This window comes from Podarcis muralis, chromosome 11, assembly GCF_964188315.1.
Source record: "Podarcis muralis chromosome 11, rPodMur119.hap1.1, whole genome shotgun sequence".
Lineage (NCBI taxonomy): Eukaryota > Metazoa > Chordata > Lepidosauria > Squamata > Lacertidae > Podarcis > Podarcis muralis.
Window position 1 is genome coordinate 17,941,703 of NC_135665.1, and position 15,703 is coordinate 17,957,405.

At 44.3% G+C, this 15,703-nt stretch overlaps 1 protein-coding gene across 1 annotated transcript in view; it reads right to left on the reverse strand.

Annotated features, from left to right (window-relative positions):
• The window catches only part of MEGF10 (multiple EGF like domains 10), a 111,205-nt gene extending 99,231 nt beyond the window's left edge, over nt 1-11,974 (reverse strand). The window contains exon 1 of the mRNA XM_028748523.2: nt 11,430-11,974. The gene's annotated coding sequence lies outside the window, so the exon portion shown is untranslated. The remainder of the gene's footprint in view (nt 1-11,429) is intronic.
• Nucleotides 11,975-15,703: the final 3,729 nt, after the last annotated feature.

Consider the following 15,703-nt stretch of genomic DNA (forward strand, 5'->3'; position numbering starts at 1 on the left):
AGTTCTGGAAGAACTGCCTGGAAGGAGGAGTGTTAACAAAGTAGACTTTCTAAGCTTGGATCTGCCAAGTTTTGCCTGAATATAGGTTTGAGCAGGCTGCATCTCCAGCTAGCCATGCATAATGGCTTCTTTGTCTAGCTGTCACATGAGCAGCGTTGTGTTACTATGATTGTTACTCCAGGCTTAAAATGGAAAAGCATGCTTTCCAAGAGACCACCTACTTCTGTGTTTCATAATTAATACTGTTGTACTCCTTTCATAGTTAATCAGTTTAGGAGATTAATGCAGCTCTGGAGAACTGTGATAAAAACGGTTCTGATAATTCAGGGAGTTTCTAACATGATTATAATGACTCAAAATAAAAAGGCTTGTGTTTTTGTACCTGAGACCCAAAATTTCAAGTGTTAAGGAAGCAACATGCTGTGTACAAGCATTATACAATCGAGTGGAAGAAACAAGAATTTCAGAACTACAGCTGACTTCTTCACCCTTTGATTATGTATTACGATTCAGGTGGTCTTAAAAGCTTATGGTATCTCAACTTTCCAAAAATATACGTGTCTGTTACTAGCAGGGTCATCTTTAGCAGATGCAGCGCTGGGGTGCAAATATCTGCCCAGCACCCCCAAATTAACACAGACAGTGGGGGGGGGGGAGCTGTGCACTGACAGACATGGGGGGGGTGCAACTCTCCCCCATGCTGCTGCAGGAGAGCAATCCCCGCAGAGGCTTGGGAAGGAAGCTGCATGCCTGCCAGCCATACAGTTGGCGGGGCACAGGTGGGCATGCAGGGAAAGGGAAACCTTCCCCACTCACTGGGGGGCCCCTGAGAGGCCGGCACCCTGGCACAACACACCACTAAGCCCTATGGGAAAGTCGGTTCTGGTTACTAGGAATATTAAGCACAAAGGAAAGGATATAGCTAAGATGTCTGTTTTACATGCAGATAGTTCCAAATTCAAACATTAATATCTCCAGGTAGGTCTGGGAGAGTTCCCTGTGTGAATCCTGGAAAGCTATTGCCAGTCAGTGTAGAAAATACTGTGCTAGCTGGAAGCATTGGTCTAACTCAGTGTAAGGAAGCTTCCTATATTTCTACGGGACTAAGCTTCCTATGTATCTACAGGATTGACCACTGTTCTTCAAGCAGCAGATTGTAACCCAGCCTACGGAAGTTGTAGCACTGGTATAAATAGGATGATACCAGATGTCAAGGAAGGAAGACCACCTGCACTTTTAACAGGCAAACAGAAAGGGGTGTTTAAAAGGTGTAGTGTGTGAATGTGGTGCTCAAAACAGTTTCTCCAGTTTGTAAAGTGCCTACTGGCCCAGAAATGTTGCTGACCCCCGTCTGAAAGTCAGAAACACTGACTTGAAAGTTTAAAAATTGAAAAGCAGGTTTTAAGTTCTAGAGTTCAGTTAAAAGTAGCTCCTAAGTTTGAAAAAGTTAAATATTAATAGTGTATACGTTTGTATACATACAGATTTATATCCGTTAAAACAACAACAACCATGTAACACTGTGAAAAAGAGGCTCAATACAGCACAAGTAGGTTTTGCTTCTTGAGCGGTACCAGGAAATAATTAAAGGTTACACCCACTTTCTCTGACCAGAGATCACTGACCGAGCAAGCTCTGTAAAATGTCCATTTAAGAAATGCTTAAATTGATTTATGAAGTCGACTGTCTGATGCTGTAGGCCAGGGGTTGTTAACCTAGTCCCTACCGCCCAGTAGTGGGTTTTTCAGGATTCTAGGCGGCCGGTAGGGGGTTCTACGGCACAAGCTGAATCCTCCTTCCATCAAGCACTGGTGGGCGGTAAAGAAATTTTACCATGAAGAAAGATGCATTAGTGGGCGGTAGGTATAAAAAGGTTGACTACCCCTGCTGTAGGCAATCATATCCTTCTGAAACAAGAACGGTCCAAATTACTCCAAAAAGGTTGAGAGGGTCTTAGTTTTGCCTGAAAAGCTAAAATAACATTTTCTCAAGAAGAGAGAGAGAGAACAAGTAGCTCCAAAACAAAAACAAACAAAAAATGGAATATCATAGAGTTGGAAGGCACCACGAGGGTCATCTAGCCCAACCCTCTGCAATGCAGGAATCTTTTGCCCAACATGGGGCTCAAACCCATGACCCTGAGATTAAGAGTCTCCTGCTCTACTGACTGAATTACCCCAGCTTGATTCCTGCAAGGAAATCAAGAGAGTCTGCTGTGTAACAGCAACTCTCAATTCATATAAAATCAAACAAATAATAAATATTACAAACTGACTTTTCACAGCCTTATGGCTTTATGTGACACCGTACAGAAACAATTGCAAAGAAGCTCACCCAGACAATCTACAGACTTCAACAAAATGCCTTACATTCTACACAGTTTGCCAAAGAAAGGTTTATATTCTGCCTTTCAGATAAGGGGACTTACAAACAATTCATGTTTCAATGATACTGTATAAGAAAAGCCGAAGGAGATAAATGATGAAGAGGTAAAACCACTGGAATAAGGCTAATTGTCAGCCACTAATAGTGCATCACATTATTGAACAGGAACAATAGCTAATGCAGGTACTTAAACTGCATTCCACCATTAGAAAACCTGAACATTGTAAATTTTAATAAGATGCAGACTATTGTGTAAAATATGAGCAAGAGAGGACATGACAGAGGTTTACAAAATTAAGCATGAAGTGAATAAAATGGATAGAGGTTTTCCTTTCTCTCCCCTAACCTGAGAATGTGGGGTCACCCCATGCTATTTACAACAGCTGTTGCTCAACAAAAAAAGGACCCTGATCCAACTGTAGAACTATAGAAACAGGCACAGAAAATTGTAATGAGCTACGATTGTTGTTTTTGCTCTGTGTTCTACAGTACTACCATTTCCACCCTACAAAGAAGAGTATCCATGTTCTCTCTTTTATTTACCGTGTTGAAGCAAATAACACCAAAATTAGTTCCTGTCACATGATGTAGAAGCTTCTTTGGTGGGAACAAGCTTGAGACAAATTAGTCATATTATACAGAACCGGGAATAACTAGCAGCTGCTCATTTTGGATGTGATGGGCAAATACAGATGTAAACCACTATGCTCAAGATGAAATTAAAAGCCAAACTTGCCAGTTTTACAAAATTATCCAATAATGAAATATTGTTAGCCAAATTGTTTTAATACAGGTCATAATTTTATAAAAGTATACAAAGTAATACTATTTAGGATGTAATAAAAACATGGAATCAACTATTAATTTCCACTGGCAATCTAGAACACATGCTGAAGAGTACAGATTGTTATAATCTGCACCATGAGAAAATATGGTCCATGGTATGTTGCATACTCAGATAAAAAGGTTTACAGCATAGCCAATCAACTGACATTCCTAACTTGAGCCTGAAAGATGTAAACAAGTTATTCAGCAGCATAAGAGAACATATATGCTGGCGACTCAGTTTACTATTTTCCTAAATCCAGTTACAGCAGTTGCATCCCATAGTGCATGCACATCAGGAAGATCAGACATAGCTAATTAAGTGTGCTCTTTTCCTGAATTGTGTTACTGGGCATTCAGGGGTATTTACAAGGAAAAATGAAGAGTGAAGCCAGCTTTCAGTTTCAGTCTTGCATTAAATATAGAGCTCAGTCAATGGACACATTTCTTTTAAACAAAACAAAGTGGCTTATCCAGTGCAAAAGCAGAGCACTTTCACTTCTCCAGACTTGTCATTAACCATCCCAAGTTGCTGAACAATAACAGTTTTCCCTCAAGGCACTACTCTAGCCTTGTATCCAATCTAGCTGACCTTGCTGAGCACAGCTAAGAATTTTGATAAAACCAGACTGAGTTTGCATATTATGTGAGCTGAAATGCTCGTAGAAAATTACCTGAAATCCTGTGTCCCACTAAACTTAACTGGATTTATTTGCACTCAGCCAGTATTTATTTTATTTTTAAATACTTCTATACTACTGTTTCTCAAAAAAAAATGCACAACAAAAATCAACCATAAAATAATGAAATACATGAGCCCAGTCAACAATTAAACAGAAGTGATGACATAACAAAACATTGATAGCTGTATCTTGGAAGTCAAACAGAATCTGCTCGACTTCCAAAATGTTCAGAAATCAAAGCACGGCTTCTGGTTGTCTGCAGGAAGCTCCTGCAGGCAATGAGAAGCTGTGGAAGCCACGCCGGACATTTGGCTTCTGAAAATCATTTAAAAACCGGAACACTCACTTCCGGGTTTCGATCATTCAGGAGCCAATTTTTTTGGAAGCCAAGGCATTCGAGATCCAAGGTATGACTGTACTAAGTAATAAGGCATAGCAGTGTTCATCAACAATTCTCAGCTGCTACCTAAAAAAGCAAGGGTTTTGCACGCATCTTCATAAAGAGCATGGTGGAAGCTGTATGGACTCTTCCAGAAGAAAACACAGTGCATAAACGCTGTTACAAAAAAAGGTCCTGCTCCTGATGGAGCCAAATGTAAGATTCCCCATGAGTGTCACCAGAATGTAGGGTGCTATCGACCTAAGTAATACACAGAGTGGATCTATGAAACTTAATATACTTGCTCATTGATTTCAGTGGGTCATATGCAACTAAATCACTGAACAAGTGGAAACCAGCACAATGATGCCCACTCTCACAATGGGACTCTTCTCCCTGCACCCTCCACAAATCTACTCAAAAAGGAGGCGGGAGAGATTGTTCCATCAGCTGGTGGAGCAATTTCCTTAGTGCTCTGATGAATACAACCCAGTAAGTCTATTCCAGGGTGGGGAACTTTTTCAGACCAAAGGCCACATCATCATCTGAGCAACTTTCCCAAAGCCAACTTCCCCAAATAAATCTTAAGTTTAGTGGGACACAGGATTTCAGGTCATTTTCTACGAGCATTTCAGCTCACATAATATGCAAACTCAGTCTGGTTTTATCAAAATTGCTAAGTTTCTTAGCTATGCTCAGCAAGGTCGGCTAGACTGGATACAAGGCTACAGTAGTGCCTTGGCCCTTGAGGGGAAACTGTTATTGTTTTGCTAGAGGCAAAAAAGGGCAAAACAACACATGCAAACTTTTTTATTATTATATTTGTTTACACCCCGGCAAGAAACACCAAAAGCATAGAAAACAAACAAACATTAAAACACAATTAAACAGTGATAGAATTTAAATTATATGCACATATAAAATCTGTTTAAAACGTACAGACAATTACAATAAAAACTGTGTGGGATCCTCCCTTTAATGAAAAGCAGTCCAATTCCAAAAAGCCTGTTGGAACAAGAAATTCTTCACCTACCTGTGGAAGGACAGCTAGGAGGGAGTCTGTCTAGCTTCCCTACAGAGAGAGTGCCAAAGTCTGGGAGCAGTCTCCCAGATAAAGCCTTTGTAAAGCAGGCTGCTGTCATAGCTCTTGCCATCCTCTATCCAGCCAACCAAGGACACATTCCACTCTATCAGGCAATGAAGTCTAGATGTGACCAGGGGAAAAGAAAAGAAAAATCCTTCCAGTAGCACCTTAGAAACCAACTAAGTTTGTTATTGGTATGAGCTTTTGTGTGCATGCACACACAACATGGCTACCTACCTGTAACCAGGGGGAAAGGGTGTGGCTGAGGAGGAAGCATGGCTTGGAGAGAGTCCTGAGGGCCAGACAGAGAGGCCTAGAGTTTGTGATGACTGGAACTGATGGGAGCTGCAGTCAAAACATCTGGAGGGCACCTAGTTGGTGAAGGCAGTTGTAAATGAATAGCACTGTCCTATCTTAAAGCCACTAGGCAGGATAGGATTGCTCACAAAACCCTTATTCCAGCAGAGCACAATGCTACATCAGTGGAAAGATGCATGCCATCACACAGAGGAGAAGCAATGACTGGCTTGAACCTTGCACTGTCAGGAGTCTGCTAGGGCACTAGTCTTTAACTAGTGGGCCGGGGCCCACTAGTGGGTCACAGCTTCATCCAAGTTGGATCGCAACAGGAGCACTGCCACCATGTAAATGTATAGAAGGTTAAGAAATGGGTCACCAAATGAGTGTTTGGTTTGAAAGTGGGACCTGGCTCTGGAAAGGTTTAAGACTATTGTGCTAGTGCAAAAAGAAGAAGAGGGATGAAGGGACATCACAGGGAAATTGATCGGGATCCTATTCTCAGTCAGAAGTAGTCCTAGCTCAAATTATGCAAACTTCATATTCCAACAACAAAAGTGGCATCTATTAAAATGCTCCCACCAAAATCAATGGGGAGCCCAACATAACAGCCCAAAGCCAGCCATAATGGAGGTTTTCAATGAACAAAAATGTTGGCACCTGTTTGTCTCTTTGACACTCTCAGAACTCACTCCTATGAAGGCATTCTCCTCCTCATGTGATCAGGGAGAGAGCAAGAACACATTAGCCATCCTATGCATCATAACCCCAATGCCAGCACTCTCCACATGTTGCAGGTACATAATTGAGAGATCTAAATCATGCCAGAAGCCTCAGCGAGCACAGCAGGCACCTCACTGCAGGCATTTGCCCTCCAATGCATAGAGGGTGGTGGGGCACCTGGGTAGCTAGCATACTCTGCTCTCTCCTCACACTATTCTAATTGTGTGAAACACCTGCACAGGTCTTCGCTTAACAACCAACCTTGTTCAATAAAAGTTCAGACTGCTGTGCCTCTTTTATCCTCAATAATTCTCAGTTGGCGAGCACCCTCCCCACCCTCTGGAATCCTTCCTATTCTTCATAGGACACACATGCTTGAGGCTGGAGAAGAGCTCCACCATCACACCCTACCAGGGCTAATGTCTCTGCATCTCCTACCAAAGCACTTGCAAGAGGGAGGCCAGGTAGATCAATGTCTTCTTGGCTCCCATCATCACCATCCATTGGTTTACAAAAGGGAGGGGGGTGATGACATGATGAAGGTGTGTGTGATGTAGAGAAAGTGGGTAGAGAGATATTTTACTCTCTTTCTCCTAACACCACAACCCAGGGTCATCCAATGCAGCTGAATATTAGAAGATTCAGAACAAACAAGAGAAGGCAGTTCTTCACATACTATATCATTAAACTGTGGAATTCACTGCCACGGGATGAAATGATAGCCACCAACTTGGATAGTTTTATTAAAAGCAGGCTGGGAAAATTCGTGGATTGATAAAAAGTCTACCATTCACTCATTCATTCATACATACCCCACCTTTTTCCCTAACAGGACACAGTGGGAACTAATTATGGTGGCTGTGTTCTGTTTGGCCACTTTGAGAACAAGATAGTGGATGAAATGGGCTTCAGAGAGGAAGACTGAAACAGGCAGTATGACACCTCTCCCTGATCCTTTTCCCCTGACCCAGATCTACCACTGAACAAAAGGAGCACATTTTCAGTCTTTTAGAAGTACTGTGTGCAGCCATCCATCAGGATGCCCAGGCCTCATGCCTCAGGCAGCGAAAGGGGCACAAAAGAAGCTTGTTGGTGTTGCAGGCTTGTAGTAGGACAGAGAAATGACCTTAGCTTTCTCACTACAGCTGCCCCCTCCACCGCATTTGTCCCCAGCAAGTGTCTGAGTAACAAGGAAATATCTATTCCCTGCTGCAAATCCTCCATGTGAATAGATCTTGTCTATGAAACATGTTTTTCTGTTATTTCTGTTGTATCAATCTTCAGGAGACAACAACCCCACAAACACACAAAAAACAGCCTAGAATGGAGAAACATTACAGTTTTCTTGCTTGATGTGTAAGAGTTCCAATATAGCAGTCCCATGAGGGGAAAGGCACTGACATTTTCCCACCCTGACCTCTAGGAAAGCAAGACACATCCTGCTCTGTGTTTTATGCAGTCCACTGGCTCATGTGATTGATTATGCATCAATTATAAATGGCCATGGAAACAGTGGAAGCATTCCATTAATTCCTGGTTTTGTATATGATTACAAAAGGTCGGCAGTTCGAATCCCCGCAATGGGGTGAGCTCCCGTTGCTCGGTCCCTGCTCCTGCCAACCTAGCAGTTCGAAAGCACTCAAAGTGCAAGTAGATAAATAGGTACCGCTACAGCGGGAAGGTAAACGGCGTTTCCGTGTGCTGCTCTGGTTCGCCAGAAGCGGCTTAGTCATGCTGGCCACATGACCCGGAAGCTGTATGCCGGCTCTCTCAGCCAATAAAGCGAGATGAGCACCGCAACCCCAGAGTCAGTCACGACTGGACCTAATGGTCAGGGGTCCCTTTACCTTTACCTCTCATAGTTTTTAAGCACTAACTCTACACCATGCCACATATACAAAGGTTAATACTGCCAGTGGAGTGGTGCTTGGGGCAATTAAAACCTTCTGATTTTGTAACACATATTAGAATGAAGCCTGCAACAAAATGCTGCAGTATGGAGTGTTCTGTTCAGGGTTCAAGGCAGCCAAGCATGTACTTTTTCCAGAATACTCCATTAGCTCTCCCAGACTTTCTGCACTTGCCCCTTGCAGTCAATTAGCAGTCCTTGCTCACTGAGAATACACAGTCCTCAATGGGAAGTTTGGGGTGGCTTCCCCACTGCCACCACAGTGGGCTTTCCCTATATTTGTTGTACTTTTGCAAAGTTTGGGGTTCCCCCAAGACTGCTGATATTTCCCTCTTTTGTGTGGATGGTGGCACTTTGGTTTACATAAGGATCAACACTGGGAAATCAGCTGCTCACTATTAGAGTAAATGATAAGAGTTGTAATTCTCAATGCACCATAGATGGCATTGACAACTCAGATAGCTTTTGTAGTGTTTGATCAAGTCTACATTTCTTGTAAAATCAAATAAACTACACCAGTGGGTTGTTAGCATCTATGCAAAATAGCGACATAATTACAATAAGACAACCAGTTTAACGTAAGCTAGCTCCAGGAAAAATAGTTTCAAATACAACCAAACCCAGTAATTTAGATAAAACAACCAAAACCCAGCAGCAGCATTTACAGTAACACCTCTCAGTTAAAAGACAGAGATACATTTTGATGAAGGGAACCAGACTACAACATACATAGACAGAGTTTAATTTAAAAAAGAGAGAGAGAGAGGTTCTGGGGCTTAGTTAGATAGCCCTGTTTTCCATCCTGGAACTTAATCAGGTCAGGAAAAGGTATTCTGCACTTGTTCTGAGCATTCTTCTTTTTAATTATTTCACAAGCATTGCCAACAAAGTTTGGAACGAAACCAAAGCTTCCACAAATTAAAGTATTCCTTTTAGGCCATTCTCAGCAAGAAATATATGGATCACATGAAACGAAAACAAACAAAGTTTTACAGCTACGGTCAAAAGTTTTCTCTCTCCAGCTCTAGAGCAAAGCAGCAGCTGTATAGGATGTTAAACTAGCCAGGCATTTAAAACCCGGTGCTGAACTATCAGCAAAACAACCCAGACCGACAGCCCACCCCTCAAGAAACGCAAAGTGCATGCTGAGTAGAAGACATTCCTGCACGAACTTAGGAAGGTAGGGGTGAGGAGATGGGGACAAGGAGTTTTCTTTCTCAAAACAAGCCTTTTGTTAGAAGGAGCTCATTTAAATAGAGGAAAAAGTCACAATGGATACGGGAGAAAGTGGAACAACAAAGACAAATGGGCAAAATACACCCAGTACACGGACAGCAGTAGAAAGTGTGCCGCCTTGGAAACGCAGGGAATTAGCTTTTATAGGCAAAAGTATTATTTATCAGATTTACTTGAAGAGAAACGTAGGCTGCTGTGCTCCATTTGTTTACCAAAAAAAAGTTCATTTCACAAGACTACTTTGCCCACAATGACGTTCCTACAGGGGTGTCCCTTCTAGTGTGAAAGTTGTGTGTGCCAACGGCATACATGTCTCTTTTGACAGTTGACTAGGCGGGGCTCACATGACCTCCTCCATGTATCCAAACATGTGGAGAGGGTCCTGGGACCAGCAGGCAAGCTTCACTTCCCGTCGCCACTATGCACCGCAGTCACATTCCTCAGTGTCCAAAACACATCAGGAGGAGTTCTATTTGCACCCTAAGGTCTGTGCACAGAGTCCCTCCAAGCAAGGAGAGACCTTTATTGCACCGCGGGCCCTTCTCTGCTCCACAGGTGCACACCAAAATAACCCCTTCCAAAAGAGTTTGGACACATGGACATCAAGGGACGAGGCCTGTCCATGTGGCCCTGCAAACCCTACCACACCTTGAGCACCACTGTGGACCCCACAACTATTATTCAGAAAGGAGCAAGAGAGGCAGGGAGAGGGACACTGGCACGGCCAATATTTATTTAAGGGGGGCAAGACACCCACCTGTCACCATCCCTTGTCTGGCACTGCCTGGGGGATCCAGCATGAAATGGCTCAGCAACAATTTTATTATTACTATTATTTTACTGTGTTTACAATTATTACATTTATTACTTTGTCAGCGAACTTTAAATACAAACACCAGAACATTACACCCAAATTTTCAGCAGAGGAACATGCATGCACAATTTCTCAGAGTCTCTGGGGAGAGCCAGTGCAGTATATTGGCTAGAAGAGGGTTGGACTGTGACCTAGGAGATCTGAGTTCAAATCCCTACTCAGACATGAAGCAACAGTCTTAAATTACCGGTACTTCCTTCCCACCCCAAGCGCTCAGAAAAAAACACCTGTCAAAGCCCTTCTACAATTTCTACTTTCAGTTAGTTGTTTTTATTTATTTCCGGAGGGGGTTGGGGGGGAGGAAGTTGCCCCCTGCTCCCTCCCCCCACCATGCGGGGTGTGTGCCACCGAATTTTGACACTAAAATTTATAATGAGAATGAGATTTGCATCCAAGGTTATGGTTGCCCCGAATTTTGACATGCTGATGTCCGCCCCCGTGCAAGAGCAGCGCTACCTCCCCCTACCGCGTTTTCCCCGACGGGTCCAAACGAGCCTCATTCAGACAACCAACCGCCCAAGGCCCGGGGAGGCCGGCATAGTTTTAGCCCGAACCTTAGCCCCCCCCCCCAGCCCAATTCCGCCCCGTCGCCTGACCTTCAACGGACAGCTCCCGTGCGCTTGAACGGCCGCAGCACTCCCAACATCTCCCGACCCGATCGTCTGAACGGACGCGCACCGTCTTCAAGTTACGCACGCGATACCCGTGTACGCCCCGTCGCCTGACCTTCAACGGACAGCTCCCGTGCGCATGAACGGCGGCAGCAGCAGTACCACCCAAGCCCCCAAACGATCGTCTGAACAGAGCCCCGGACCGATGCGCGTTTGTGTGTGTGTGGCGTCCCCGCGTCGGTCCGCGGCTCTGTTCAGACGATCGGGTGGGGGGGCTTAAAGTTCCGCACGCGATACCCGTGTGCGGGGTGGGGTTGGGGCTTCCCCCTTTCTTTGGGGTCTTCTCCCAACCCGCGATTCCCCCTCCGGACAGGCGCGAAGCGAGCGGCACCTGCGCTTTTCCCGCCTTCGCCAGTCCCTCACCTGCTATAAGCGGAGCCGGGCGGACTCGTCTCCTGAGGCTCCTCCGCGACGGACGGAGCGAAGCGACTTCTTTCCTTTCCCCCAAAAAGCCCAGCTCCCCTACAGGCCGTTCGCCAGAGGCGCCATGGCGCTTCCTCCCGAGCCCGGTCCGAGCGGCGACAACTCCCGCTCCGGAGCCTCAACTTTGCCCGGCTTGAGGCGAAGCGACTCTTGAGGCGGCTGCGATAACCGACGGGGCGCCGGAGGGGACAAACGAGCCAAGCCGGCGACCGGCGCCTCCGGGGGGGGGGGGACTCGCGCCTCTCCCCGCTCCTCCCTGGCCGAGGCTGAGCGCAGGTGGCCGGCGGCGGAGGCTGCCCCACAGCCAACTTGAGGCGGAGGCGGCCGAGGAAGTTCCGTCCCGGGCGCGGCAGTGAGAAGCGAGGGGACGACCAATGCCAATGTCGCCGCCGCCAACGCCGCGCTTCGCTTAGCCTGAGGAACAGGTGTCGCCGCCTGAGGTCGTGAGGCGAAGGCGAAATCTCTCGGCCCGCCCCGTCGCGGCGGAGCCTGTTAGCACGCGCGGCCAACTTTGCGCATGCGCGGGGCGGAGGCGGGAGTGGGGGAGACGCCCTCCTGCCTCAAGTTCCCTCAGGTCGATGGCGGGAAACTTAGAAGTCTTTTTATTTTTTTATTTATACTTGTCAAGTTTTTTTTTTTAGTTTTTTTTGTTTATACTTGTCTTTTCCCCCCAAAAAATGTATTGGTTTTCACAACATTATAAACAAACAAAAAACATAAGACAAACAAACATAAATCATGGCATTATTAAAAATTGCACTTATTAACATTGTTAAGTGACTTCCTGACTTCCCCTTGGTTGAATTTCATTGCATATCCTTTTAACGGTTTTCCAGATCACAGTTCTTATAAAATTTAACTTAAACATTAACATCTTTAAATCTTCACATTATGAAATTAAACATATTAATTCACCCCTTAACATAAATAAAATCCTCAGCCAATTAAGTATCTGCAAGCTGTTTTCAGTTATTTTAACTTAACATATTTAACTAAGTAATCGTTAAATTTAATCCACTCTTCCTGATACACTATATACTTGTCAAGTTTTTTTTTTAGTTTTTTTGTTTATACTTGTCAAGTTTATACATTTCACTCATTTTACAATCATTTTGACATTTCAATGGGAGCTCATCCCATCCCGGGGATTTGAACCACCAACCTTCTGATTGGCAAGCTCAAGAGACTCTATGGTTTAGACCACAGACTAACCATGGGCAGTACCGTGTCACTCCCAAACTTGGATAAACAGGGGCAAGATCATATCCCAGACAGCAGCACATGTAGACAACAAGACTCTGGGCACACACAAAAATCGTTCAAATGTTTCTATGCCTCCTTTGAGAGGAAGCTCTTTTAAGGCAGCTTACCATAAAATGCAGAAATACCATTCAATAAAAATGCTCATAAAGCGGGAGACCAGCAACTGATGAAATAGGCAGCCCACCCAAAATTGCTAAAATACCGTCCAAACTAACAGTGAAAGCAGACTACTAATAAATCTCTCTTGCAATGGAAATTCAGCAACAGGAGGTGAATTTTCTTGCAAGAACACACAAAGGCAGCCCCACATGGGAAGAAGCACATCTTAGACAAGACTGGAAGCAGCACATCCTAGACATACATGAGATGTCAAAGAGATAAATAATTACCTGATATTCAGAAGACATCTTAAGGCAGCCCTGTTCAGGGAAGTTTTTAATATGTAATGCTGTACTGTTTTTAACACTGATTGGGAGCCGCCCAGAGTGGCTGGGGAAACTCAGCCAGATGGGCGGGGTATAAATAATAAATTATTATTATTATTATTATTATTATTATTATTATTATTATTATTATAATCAGTAGCACATAATAAGCAGCAACATGACGCAGATACAGTGGCGTAGCGTGGGTTGTCAGCACCCGGGGCAAGGCAAGTAATTTGCGCCCCCTAACCCGTGGTTTTGCGCCCCCTAACCCAGTGTTTCCCAACCTTGGGCCTCCAACTGCTTTTGAACTACAATTCCCATCATTCCTGACCACTGGTCTTGCTAGCTAGGGATGATGGGAGTTGTAGTCCAATAACAGCTGGAGGCCCAAGGTTGGGAAACACTGCCCTAACCAATGGATTTGCCCTAACCCCAGATGTTGCGCCCGGTGCGGCCCGCCCCCCCTGCACCCCCCACGCTACGCCACTGCGCAGACAAACATGGGCAACAGGTCTGAATGTTGTTAGCAAGATGTCATAAGCAAAAGAGGGTAAATGGGCATCACAAGAAAACTTGGGTAGATCTTTCAATGAGAAACATGGAGAGCAGTACATCTTGGGCAAACACTACACAAAAGAAAACATGGGCTTTCGTACATTGATAGCAGCACATCATGAATCAACAGAGGCTAATAATAATAATAAGGCATCAGAATGTCATAGGCAAAGATAGGCATTAGCACACCACAAGAAAACATGGGCAGCAATGTGCGTCAGGCCAAACAAACACAGGAAGCACAACAGCATGGCCCTACACAGGCAAACAGGCAAAGAGAACAATCATGAGCGAATGAACATACTGCCAGGCAGCAGCTTGTTGCTTACAACCAGGCACATGAGCAAACATGCAGGAGCACATCATAGCAATGCCACGTAATGGAAGAGACAGGAAGACCACTTAAACTAATATGAGCAGCTGTAGTACACGAACCAACACCAGCAGCAGCAAAAATGATGGACAAGGACAGGCAGAAGTAGGCTCTGAAAATATGAGGACAATGCACATCAAAAGCAGCACACAGCAGCAAATTACAAGCAAACGTACATAGAAGCAGCACATATTGTCTTCTTTTGGGAGTCGCCCAGAGTGGCTGAGGAAACCCAGCCAGATGGGCGGGGTATAAATAATAAATTATTATATTATTATTATTTCACAAACACATCCAGATCACTCTGCGTCAGGGAAACGCGCATGTGCATAGCTGAATAAGCTGCACTGAGCTTAATCACCAATTAAAATGGATACCATGAAACTTTAGGATTACACAACAGATTTACACTAAATCAGCAAAAAGAAGACTCACGTTCTTCTGTTTTAAATATAATTTACACCAGAGGTGAGGAAGCTCATTACACCTTCCTCAAGTGCTTCTGCCAGTGTCCTTGAACTATGATAATGCCTCCTGCTTACCTGATGGAGAATGGATGGATGTGAGAATGCAGAAACACCTGAGTTTTGCGTGGCAGGAGTGGGCAAAATTTAAAAATCACTTCCATTGCTTCACTCACTTTTACCCCTTGCCCAGACCACTACTGGCATGTGGTCCTCAGAAAGCTGCCCATGAGGGAATGCAGCCCTTGGGATGGTTCTCCACAGATGGGCACACACACACACACACAACATTTTTGAACGGCTATAATTCAGTCATCCTTCATAAGAATTTTCTGTTTGGCCAGATAGCATCCATAAGATTTGGCACAGTAGATTTCATGTGAATGGGATACCATACTGAAATATAGGCTTCTTGTACTTTATAAAGTTATTCTGATCAAAACTAGCTGCCTAACTAGACAGCCATTCCAACAGGCATTGCTCGAGGGAGCCCTTACATAAGTTTACACCAACAGACTCCCGGCCACCAATTTTAGCCAAATTATATCTACAGAAGCTAGAAGAATTGTCAAAAGAGGTCAGGCAGCAGATTAAAGCACTGCTTACAGCTAATACATTCAATATAAAACACCATTGTGTGGGAATGTCTTATACTTTATACTCTACCACCTAATTATTTCTGCATCATTTTGTTCCACTGCTGTTCTTTTCTGACTCTATTTTGTTGATGATACAATGGGACTTCCTCCCAGGAAAGTATGCATAAATAAACTTCTCCTACCTGGGCAGTTATCTTTCCACAAGGGCCAACCTTGATGCCAAAATCCAGCATTGCCTGAGCTCTGCGAGTGGGGCTTTCTCCCGATTGAAGTGCAGAGTGTTTGAGGACTGGGACATTTGCAGGGAAACCAAAATGCCTGTTTACAAAGCTATCAAATTACCAACCTTACTGTATGCTTCTGAAACATGGACGACTTCTAAACGCCATCTCCAACTCCTCGAAAGATTCCATCAATGGTATTTCCGAAAAATTTTACCCTTCACTTGGGAAGACAGGCAAACGAATGCCAGTGTACTGGAAGAAGTAAAGGTCACCAGTGTCGAAGCAACAATTCTTCAACATCTATTTCA